This window comes from Bubalus bubalis, chromosome 4, assembly GCF_019923935.1.
Source record: "Bubalus bubalis isolate 160015118507 breed Murrah chromosome 4, NDDB_SH_1, whole genome shotgun sequence".
Classification (NCBI taxonomy): Eukaryota; Metazoa; Chordata; class Mammalia; order Artiodactyla; family Bovidae; genus Bubalus; species Bubalus bubalis.
Genome location: NC_059160.1, coordinates 25,718,161 through 25,729,245, shown reverse-complemented (window position 1 = coordinate 25,729,245; position 11,085 = coordinate 25,718,161). Strand labels below are relative to the sequence as shown.

At 40.7% G+C, this 11,085-nt stretch overlaps 1 protein-coding gene across 2 annotated transcripts in view; it reads left to right on the top strand.

Moving 5' to 3' along the window:
• Positions 1–214: 214 nt before the first annotated feature.
• The window catches only part of EPS8 (epidermal growth factor receptor pathway substrate 8), a 197,936-nt gene continuing 187,065 nt past the window's right edge, over positions 215–11,085 (top strand). The window contains exon 1 of one of the 2 annotated variants that reach the window (XM_044941200.1): positions 215–507. The gene's annotated coding sequence lies outside the window, so the exon portion shown is untranslated. The remainder of the gene's footprint in view (positions 508–11,085) is intronic. The other variant, XM_006052379.3, reaches the window with a different exon arrangement.

The following is an 11,085-nucleotide window of genomic DNA, read 5'->3' as shown; positions in this document are numbered from 1 at the left end:
GCTCAGAACTTCTGTCCGACTTTGATCGTGGCCTTGATAGCTCCGCGCGGTGCCCTGCCCTCTCTCCTCCCGCCCCTTTCCCGCCCACCCGGCCTCCGGGCGCGTTCGCCTCCCGCGCTGGGGTAGACCAGTTAATCGGCGGCTCGGCTGCCGCCAAAACCCGGAGAGTGGAGCCGGGTTCAGGGCGCGCGGCGCGTGCTCGCGGGCTCGCTCCGGGAACTGGGCGTGCGCGGCGCGCGGCCGATTCAGCGGGCGAGCCGGCGAGCGGGCGTGCAGCTCCAGACTTCCCCGGCAGCGGCGGCGGGCGAGGCAGTCTCGCCGAGTGCGAGGCCGGCGCTCAGCTCGCCCCGGGAGACCGGTTCTCCTCGGCCGGGCGCCGACGGCGGCCGGCGGCTCGCAGAGGACTGGGAGGGAGCGGTCCGGGTCGGGGGCTTTCTCCCGCCGCCTCCCGCCGGGTGAGGGCTCGAGGCGCCTCCGGGGAAGCGCGGCCCGGCGGGCGGATTCGAGGTAAGAGCCCCTCGGAGAAGGGCGCCTACCGGGGTCCCGCGGCTCGGACTCTTCCGTCGATTTTCAAAACCCGCCTTTGTGCGCCGAGATGGAGCGGTGCCAGGCGCCGCGTCCGCCTTCGTTCAGTCTGACTGCTTTCAACTGGTGTCGGGAGCCAGGTGTGCTAGGGCGCTGCCTCCGGAGCGAGCCCGCGCGCGGGTCCCGGGCGCCCAGAGCCGGTGCCCGCCCTCCGCGCTCGGGGCTCCGGCAGGGTGGGCGGAGGAGACGCACACGGTCCTTGTCTTATTTCCCGGTAACCTGAGCTTCCGCAGGTACACCTGCGTTTGTCTGGTCCTCCGGACGACTCCAGGGCCGAATATTCTTCTCCCGGCTTGTCTGAGACTTGGGCTTTCATAGAGCTACCCTCCCCATCCCCACATTGGTGGGGGTGTGTGTTTGTGGTCTTTTCCAACTGACACTTTGCAACAAGATCCCGCCATCGCATACCCCTCCAATTTCGAGAGAGCACGTTGTTTGTGCGTAGTTGTCACTCCTAATTCCTGGTGAATTTCCTTTCTTAGCGGCTTCACTCGGCTCACTTACCATTTTACTTTTGGGAAGACGGCCCTTCTGGAGTCTTTGTCAGTAAATGCCTTCGGAGTGGGTTTCCAAGACCCTGCCCGCTCCTCCTACCCTCTCACTTTCTTCTTTCCTTTCAAGGACTCCCTGTATGCAGAATCTTGCCAGGGTTCGTCCCCTTCCTTGCATTGTTTGTCAAATCCTTTCCCCATGGTACCCACAGCCTCGCTGGACTCTCCTTGGGGGTAGGATGATGTATTAGGTATGAGGATTTGAACCCCTTAGGCGTCAAGAGCGGTAGAGCATTAGGAATTGGAATTCACCTTTACAAAATGTATTTCCATGAAGTGTATTATTGGTTTTCTTTTGACGGTTTCAGTCCTCACCTCAGATAATAAGAGGAATAGCTAATCCTGAAGAGTTCAGATAAAACTTCGTTTGAGACGCGTGTGACTACTTTGGTTTTGGCTTTATTTTCGGGGGAAATAGAAGAATTGGGATTCCTAGTAGTCTTCTTTATATACATATTACAAAGTAGCTGTGTTGTGTATTGCTTCTAAGGTATTTCCATTGAAAGGATACCATTCTTCTACAGGGAACTGGGTTTTGTAAAGTGTGAACCGGTAATTTAGATCATGTGGTCATTGAAAATTAAAGGCTGTTTTGTCCTTTCTCACTTATTTTCTATTTGGAATTGGAGTTTTCTGGACATATTACTATAGTTCTTATGTAGCTGGTGTGGGAAATTTTTGGTCATGGGTTCACATTTTTACTTGGCAATTTGAAAAATAACCCACTTTGTAGACTTGCCATGTAAAGGGTAGGGTAGAATGTATCACAAATGTAATAACATTTTATAGACTGCTTTTAGTGCAGAATTCAGAAATTAAGACTTCTAAAAATTCCACAAATCATTCTCTTCATAGAAGAAAAGGAAAGATAACTTGCTTTTAATTCCAGTGTTGTGAGATAACTCACAATATTTGATACATCCTCATTGTAATCTTTTTTCTCCCACTTTTCAGTGTCATTGAATATCATTATATAGTAATTTTCATCCTTTTACTAATATTGGCTGATTATTTTAAGTTGTATTTAGCATGAAGTTTCTTCAGAATGGTTTATTCTTGTTTGTTCCCTGTTGGGAATCTAATGCCAAATTTTGAACACTTGGCTTGTTTCCGATCAAATGTAAAGATTTTTATTTTATTTTTATCTCTAGATTTTCCTGATTTCAATTTTTTGTCTATGCTAATACTTTTCAGATATCAGTTCTTTATTATTATTTTTTTTAATGCTATGGTATAGGCTTCCTGCCCTTTCCTTTCAGTGATTTTATGTGGTACATTTCAAATAGTAATCTGTTCCTTTTCTTTCATTATTTTACACCCGTGTTCACCCACTACTTTAAACTTTTTAAAAAAATTTATCAATTTTTTTTGGACATGTAGCATGCAGAATCTTAGTTCCTGAATTAGGAATCGAACTCATGCCCCCTCCAGTGGGGCAGCAGAGTCTTTACCACTGGATCACCAGGGAAATCCTCACCCACTACTTTTTATTCTTCTTCTCCAGACTCTTCTGTTTTCTTCATTTATCTACTTTAATTCTGCAGCAGCTCACTTGAACCACGACGTGTATGAGGAAATACATTAAGAGTATCCAGAATAAAAGATGATGGTTTTTCTTAAGGTCTTGGTTTAGATGCTTGAAGTTTTGTCAGATGGATATTTTAGCACTGATTTGATTTATATAAAGTTAGTCAGCTTTTCGGAGTTGTGTTAAGCATACAACTATGTTTGGGTCATCAGAAGGCAACACAAGTTAATGATAATTACAAACTTTCAGACATCTGCAATGGTATGTAAGAGGAAAAAGAATTTTAATTTTAGTTAAGTACTTCACTTAGGGTACATCCCTGCAGGGAATTCCTGTGTGAAATTGTTTGCAGCTGTTAGTGATCGAAAATATTTCCTTCAGAAAAATTCTGTAATGGAGTAGTTGTAAACATCTGAGGTTTAGTGTATCCATGGAAGGTGTGAGGTTCTTCCATGCTTTACTACAGCCTCTTCAGTGTTTTCTAGATACATTCTTAAATGGTATTTTTAAAAACATATTTTGTTTTTTAGATTAGATTTATAGAAAAAGTGTGAAGATAGTAAAGTGACATCTCATATACCTCCATATTGTTCCCCTATTACTATCCTGCATTAGTATTTGTTACATCAATGAGACAGTCTTGGTACATTGCTGTTTAGTCACTAAGTCCTGTCCGACCCTTTTGTAGCCCCCATGGGCTATTGTCCCGCCAAGCTCCTCCGTTCTTGGGATTTCCCAGGCAAGAATACTGGAGTGGGTAGCCACTTTCTTCTCCAGGGATCTTCCTGCCAGAGGGATCAAACCTGCATCTCCTTTCTTTGCCAGGCAAATTCTTTACCACTGAGCTACCAGGGAAGCTCGATGGTACATTATTACTAACAAAAGTTTATACTTTAGATTTCCTTAGTTATAGCTAATGTGCCTTTTCTTTTCCAGGACCTGTCATCTCGGGTGTCACATTACACTCAGTTGTCACATGTCCTTAGGCTTCTCTTGGCTGTGACAGTTTGTTAGACTTTCCTTGTTTTGGATGCTTTTTACAGTTTTGAGGAGTACTGGTCAGGTATTTGGAGAATGCCGTCTATAGGAATTAGTCGAAATTCTCCTCATCAGATTGAGGTTTTGGGTTTTCGAGAGGAAGGTCACTAGGGTACAGTGCTACTTTTATCACGTAATGTAAACGGTGCTTGCTACCTCAGTTGGTAAAGAATCTGCCTGCAATGTAGGAGACCCTGGTTCAATTCCTGGGTTGAGAAGTTATGTTGGAGAAGGGATAGGCTACCACTCCAGTATTCTTGGGCTTTCTGGTGGCTCAGCTGGTTAAGAGTTGGCCTGCAATGTGGGAGACCTGGGTTCGATCTCTGGTAAAGAATCACCTGCAATGCGAGAGACCTGGGTTTGATGCCTGGGTTGGGAAGATCCCATGGAGAAGGGAAAGGCTACCCACTCCAGTGTTCTGGCCTGGAGAATTCCATGGACTGTATAGTCCATGGGGTCGCAAAGAGTCAGACACAACAGAGTGACATTCACTTCACTTTCACTATCAGGCATGATTTATCACTGTTGATATTGATCTTGATCACCTGGCTGCAGTAGTATTGGTTTTCTGCACTGAAAAGATTGCTCTTTTTTCTTTATTTTAATTCTGTTTCTTAGAGGGACGTCACTGTGAACAGCCTATACTTAAGAAGTGGAGAATTATGCTTCTCTTTCTTACGTGTAGATTATATATATACATTTTTTGGAATTTTTTTGCATGGAAGATTTGTCTCTTTCCTCCATTTATTAAGGACTTACCTCATAGCTCAGTTGGTAAAGAATCTGCCTGCAATGCAGGAGACCCTGGTTTGATTCCTGAGTCAGGAAGATTTCCTAGAGAAGGGATAGGCTACCCACTCCAGTGTTCTTGAGCTTCCCTTGTGGCTCATCTGGTAAAGAATACCCCTGCAATGCGGGAGACCTGGGTTTGATCTGTGAGTTGGGAAGATCCCCTGGAGAAGGGAAAGGCTACCCACTCCAGTATTCTGGCCTGGAGAAAACCATGGACTGTATGTATAGTCCATGGGGTTACAAAGAGTTGGACATGATTGAGTGACTTTCACTCACTAACACTCCATTTATTAATTTACTCAATCATTTGCTTATATTGGTCTGGACTCCTGGGTATACGTATATTTGTACTTTGGGTTGGAATCCAATACTACTTTATTTTGTTCCCCAAATTGTTTCAGTTTTGGACACTGTGAGCTCTTTCAGTTGGTTCCTGTCTTCCTTTGACATCTCTCTATTAATGTAAGGTTTTTTAAAAAAATATTTCCTTACTTTCTAACATTAAAAGATGCTCCAAGATTATCTTCTATATTTCTGTTTCCTGCCCCAGCCCTAGGGTTAGCCAGAAAGAATCTGCTTCATCTTCTTGGGAAATGATGTTAGAAGCCAAGATCTGGGTTCTAGATATTCTTTTTTCTTTTTTAAAATTAGTATTATTTTTAATTGGAGTATAATTGCTTTACAATGTTGTGTTCATTTCTGCTGTACAGCGGTGTGGATCAGCTATATGTATACATATATGTCCCTCCCTCCCACCCCTCTAGGTCATCACAGACTCTAGGTATTCTTGCTGCTACTGAGGTGTCCTTACTTCTAGAATCTCTCATCTGACAGCAGGGAATGCATATGTGTGTATACAAATGCCTGTAGATATACTTAGCTATGCATGTTTGTCTATGTAACCATGTGTATCTGTGTGCATGTGCTCAGTCCAGTGCAACTCTTTTTAGCTCCATGGACTGGAGTCCATCAGGCTCCTCTGCCCATGGAACTCTCCAGGCAAGAATACTGGACTGGAGTGCCATCTCCTCCACATGCATATCTATTTTAAGCTAAATATGAGTTCACATGGTTGTCTCTTACTCCGCCTAATCCATTACCACCTATATCATTGTGGATTTCTTTCCTCGCTTATCTGTAAATTCACTCTAACAGGGAGAAGACACCTGGCTTTCACCATCTGCCATCCATTCACTTAATTGTTCAAACCCATTATGTGTGTACAACAGTATCAAAATTGTTAACCTGTGCTTTCTTTAGAAAGAGGAGGAAACAGTTTTATCAACTAGAGTACAGTGCTTATGTGCTGTTCCTTTACAGATTCCACTTAGTCTTCGAGATGCCACCCCTTTCCCTCCCATCCTTTTAAGTGAGGTTGTTGCACACATTATGATATAGATAGATACTTTTGTCACATCCTAAATTCCATCTTGGGATCCCCACACCTTCTAAGTGATTTTTTAAAAATTTACATATATTGTTTCACTCCTTATTTTGTGAAGTTCTGTGGGTTTTGACAAATGTGTAATTTCATTTATTTATCTACAGAAGGATCATACCGAATAATTTCAACACTTAAACATCTTCTGTGTTTCATATATCACTCCCTTAACCCCTCCCCCTGTCAGCCACTGATTTTTTTTTTTTTACTGTCTCTATAGTTTTGCCCTTTCTGGATATCATATCACTAAAATCATACAGCCTTGTCCGATTGGCTTCTTTCACTTAGGAATGTGCATTGAAGGTTCATTCATGTCTTGTGGTTTGATAACTCATTTCTTTTTATCGTGTAATAATATTGCATTGTATGGATGTATCCACAGTTTGTATCTATTCATCTGTTAAAGGGTATCTTGCTTGCTTCTGGTTTTTGGCAGCTATGAGTAAAGCTGCTACGATTATTCATGGGTAAATTTTTGTGTGGACAAAAGTTTTCAGATCAGTTGGATAAATACCTAGGAACACAATTGTTAGATCATATGGTAAGATTGTGGTTAGCTTTGTCACATATTACCAATCTGTTTTCCAGAGAAACTGTACAACTTGCATTTCTACCAGCTGTGAATGCAAGCTCCCATTGCTCCTCATCCTTCTTAACATTTGATATTATCAGCTTTTTGGATTTTATCCATACTAATAAGCACATAGTAATATCTCATTGCTTTAATTGGCCCTTTCCCTAATGGCATTTAATGTTAAGCATCTTTTCATATGCTATTTTCCATCTGTATATTTCTTCGATGTGATGTCTGTTAGGAACTTTTGCCCATTTTAAAATAGATCTCTGTTTTCTTTTTGGCTGTGCTGTGTCTTCCTTGCTACGCAGAGGCTTTCTCTAGTTGTGACAAGTGGGGGCCACTCTGTAGTTGCAGTGCTTGGGCTTCTCATTGGGGGAACTTCTCTCATTGTGGAGCATAGGCTTTATGGTGCAAGGGCTCAGTAGTTGTGGCAATGGGGCCTAATTGCCCCACGGTTGTGAGACCTTAGTTGCCAGACCAGGAATCAGACCTGTGTCCCTTGCATTGCAAGATGGATTCCACCACTGGACCACCAGGGAAGTCCTGTTTTCTATTGTTGAATTTTAAGAATTCTTTATATGTATTTTTGGTACAAGTGCTTTATCAGATACTTGTTCTGCAAGTGTATTTTTTCTAGAGTGGCTTGTCTTTTTGTTCTCTTAACAGTGTCTTTACAGAGCAAATATATTTAATTTTAATGAAGGCCAACTTATCAGTTTTGTGGATAGGCTTTTGGTGTTGCATTTAAAAACTCATTGCCAAACTCAAGATCACCTAGATTTTATCCTCTTTTCCCACCCCTTTAAAGTTTTATAGTTTTGTGTTTTGCTTTTAGATATATGACTCATATTGAGTTAATTTTTGTACAAAGGGTGAAGTCTGTGTCAGATTCATTTTTTTTTTCCCAGTGGATTTCAAGTCACTCAGTCGTGCCCGACTCTTTGTGACCCCATGGACTGCAGGCTCCTCCGTCCTCAGTCCATGGGATTTTCCAGGCAAGGCCACTGGAGGGGTTGCGTTTCCTTCTCCAGGGGATCTTCCCAACCCAGGGATCAGAACCCCCGGGTTTCCTGCACTGCAGGCAGATTCTTTACCGACTGAGTTACAAGGGAAGCCCTTCAAGTTGTACCAGTGGCTAGTAAATGTGATATTTTAGGTAAAGTAGATTATAAATTAGGTTTACGGTGGAAAGGAAAGTGTTTTGATTTGATTGTTTTTACATGTTTTGCAAAACCAGTTAAAAGAAATAGTTGAGAAATGAGTTGGAAAACCAAAATGTAACACTGCATAGACTTTGGACTATATACCAAGATTGATTCCTGGACATCGTATATAATTCATTTACTTCTTTCTCACCAACTCAGAGATTCTTCTTTGTGGAAATTAGAATTATTAATTGAGTAACACGTCAGTTAGTTTAGATCTAATCATAGAAATAATTAATAAAGCTCCATTTTTCACAGAAAAAGTCCCAAATAAGGGATTTGCAGGATGTATGCTGAGAAGGGACAGATGATATCCACACCATCTAGAAACCTGAGACTCTCTTGCCTTTTTTCAAGTGACTTTTTTTTTTTCAACTACCTTTCTTTTGGTCAACACTTTTTGTTGTTGACATTAGGGCCAGCAGTATTGTTATATTACAGTTAGAACCAGAACCCTTCAAGAAGCATCTAGATTAGATCAGACATTATAAAACTAACACCTTTGGTGTGGCAAGCATTACATACATTATCTCTTTTAACTCTCATAAGATCTCTTGAAGGCAGGTCTCCTTATTTCTATATCACAGGTAAGAAGTAGGCTCAGAAAGAGAAAATGAGTTGCCTGTCGTCTTCATGGGGAGAGAGAGACAGAATTAGGATAGATATCTTGATCTTTCTGACTCTAAAACCCATGTTTTTAGCTTGCTTGTGTTCCTTGTGTTTCTGGCTTCCCTGATAGGTCAGTTGGTAAAGAATCTTCCTGCAGTGCAGGAGACCCTGGTTCGATTCCTAGGTCCAGAAGATCCCCTGGAGAAGGGATAGGCTACCCCCTCCAGTATTCTTGGACTTCCCTGGTGGCTCAGCTGGTAAAGAATCTCTAATAACTGATATTACTGATGATACAGCTGTAGTAAGCTGGTGTTATCTCTAGTGACTGAAAAAGTGCTAGGATAGTATTAATGTGTCTTTGATTTTGTTCTTTTCTTTAGCATAGTACTTAAATGACTACTGATTTAACTGCAAATGCCTCAAAAGATTGTGATTTTGAGATCTGTGGAGATTCTTTTAATTTTTTTTTTTAATGTTGATGGATTTACATCCCACTGACTCAGAGCTATGAGGTATTGCATGCAGCATCTATAAAGAATGAGATTCCTTTAAAGAGAGGAAGTTGTAGGGGATTAGGAAAAGTAGAACACGTATTGTTGTCATTAGGTATTTGTTTATGCCTATGCCTTGCTGAATTAAGTTTCTTGAGGACAAGAAAGTGTCTCATTGATATTTAAGCACATCACATGTGCTACCCACTCACAAAACGTTTGCTAGATGAAATCAGCACACTATCATAACTTTTAACAGAAGTATCTTTAGAATGTTTAGAAGGGGACTAACTTTTCTTCACCAAGGACTTTGAAGGTAATTATGTTTCATTTGTTCATTCAATTCATCATTTATTGAGCATTTGTTGAGTATCTGTTCTGTGCCAGACGCTGTACACACAGAGAGGAATAAGACAGGATCTCTGCCTTCTGTCATCAGGGAACCCAGAGAATGGAGGCAGCCAGACAACCATCTCAATACAGTGTGGAGCTAAATGGAGTATGTATTAAACAAACAAGCAACTGATGGACTTTGAAATCAGAGAGACCTTATCTGCCTTAGTTTTCTAATGTTAGAAGTGGAAACAATAGTAGTACCAGTTGATGCAGTTGTTGGGAGGAGGTTAAGTGAACAAGAGAAAAAAATGTACACATTTATATTTATATCTCAGTACATAGAAGAAAGGAGAGGCTCACTGTTGTTGATGGAGTCAGAAAAGTCTTTACTGGGTATGTGACACTTGGCTTTATTATAGGATAAATTTTTGAGGTCAAGAATGAGAGGACTCCAGGGCATTCCAGGCAGAAAGATAAATACATGTGATGTGTGCAGAATGGGTTGGCATGACAGGAGTGATGGGGAATTCTGCACGTTCTCACAGATGGAGCCCTCAGGATTATTAGAAAGAACTGAATAACCAGTTACTTTTCATTTTTATGAGTAACAATACAAAAGAGTAGTCATTACAGTGGAGTAGGAGAAACTCAAGGTACCAAACCTGCTAGAAGAATTGCATGAATGCCTTCTGCTAATCATGTGATTTCTGAATGTAGTCCTTTATGTAGCAGATAAATTCTTGTGTTCCTTTTCAGCCCTGTGACACTCAAGTGATTTTACTAAGAAAGAGCACTTGTGTGTTTGGGTGAAATCAGAAGTCCTGTCTCAAACCATTCTTTTTTTAAAAAACGTTTTATTTTATATTGAGTATAGCCGATTAACAATGTAATAGTTTCAGATCATTCTTTTCTTTTTTAATTGATGTATAGTTGATTTATAATATGTTTATATTGTAAAATTATAGTTTACAATATAAGTTTATACAGCAAAGTGATTCAGTTATATATGTGTGTGTATATATATATAGAGAGAGAGAGTCACACACACGGATGAATTATATATATGTATATACACACACACATATTTTTCCATTATGGTTTATTAGCAAAGCGTTCTTATGTTTAGCAGCATGAAAGTGTTAGTGCTCAGTCATGCCTGACTTTTTGCCACCCCATGGACTAGAGCCTGCCAGGTTCCTCTGTCCATAGACTTTTCCAGGCAAGAATACTGGAGTGGGCTGACATACCCTTCTCCAGGGGATCTTCCTAACCCAGGGATCGAACCCAGGTCTCATGCATTGCAGGCAGATACTTTATCATCAGGGAAGTTGTATATTTAGTAGCATAGCAACATAAGAATCTAATATCCTAATGAAGTGGGATCTAGTCCTGTTTGAGCCAATCCAAAATTCTAACAACCATGAACAGTTTTTCACCAGAACCTGAAACACAATACTTAGGAATGTGCTAAAGTAATTTGTTCAGTGAATCAATTATGAATTGATAAGAGGTCAGAGTTCTGTTGAAAAGTTGTGATTTTAATATAAGGAGAAAGAAAAGAACATGAAGCTCAATAGAAGGAAGAGAAGTTTATAATTAAATAGAGGGAAAAAGATATTTTTCAAAGTCCTCTGTTAAAGGCTAGTGATATGAATTTCATTTAGAAAGTTTTTTATTAGCACAATTAGAATATTACTTCTCTATCACCATTAGAATATTATTCCTTTTCCTAGAAATATATGCATATTATTGATATAGTAAACCAATAGTGACCTATTGGCTTAATGCAATAATAGAATGTTTCCAGTGTCTGAAATATAACATTTGTGACCACTGAATACTCTGATTTTTCTGCAGATTCTAATATTTGTAATGTTTTATAATATTGTAATTGTTTCTAATATTTTTCATTAGAAAATAAGTGTTTAAAAA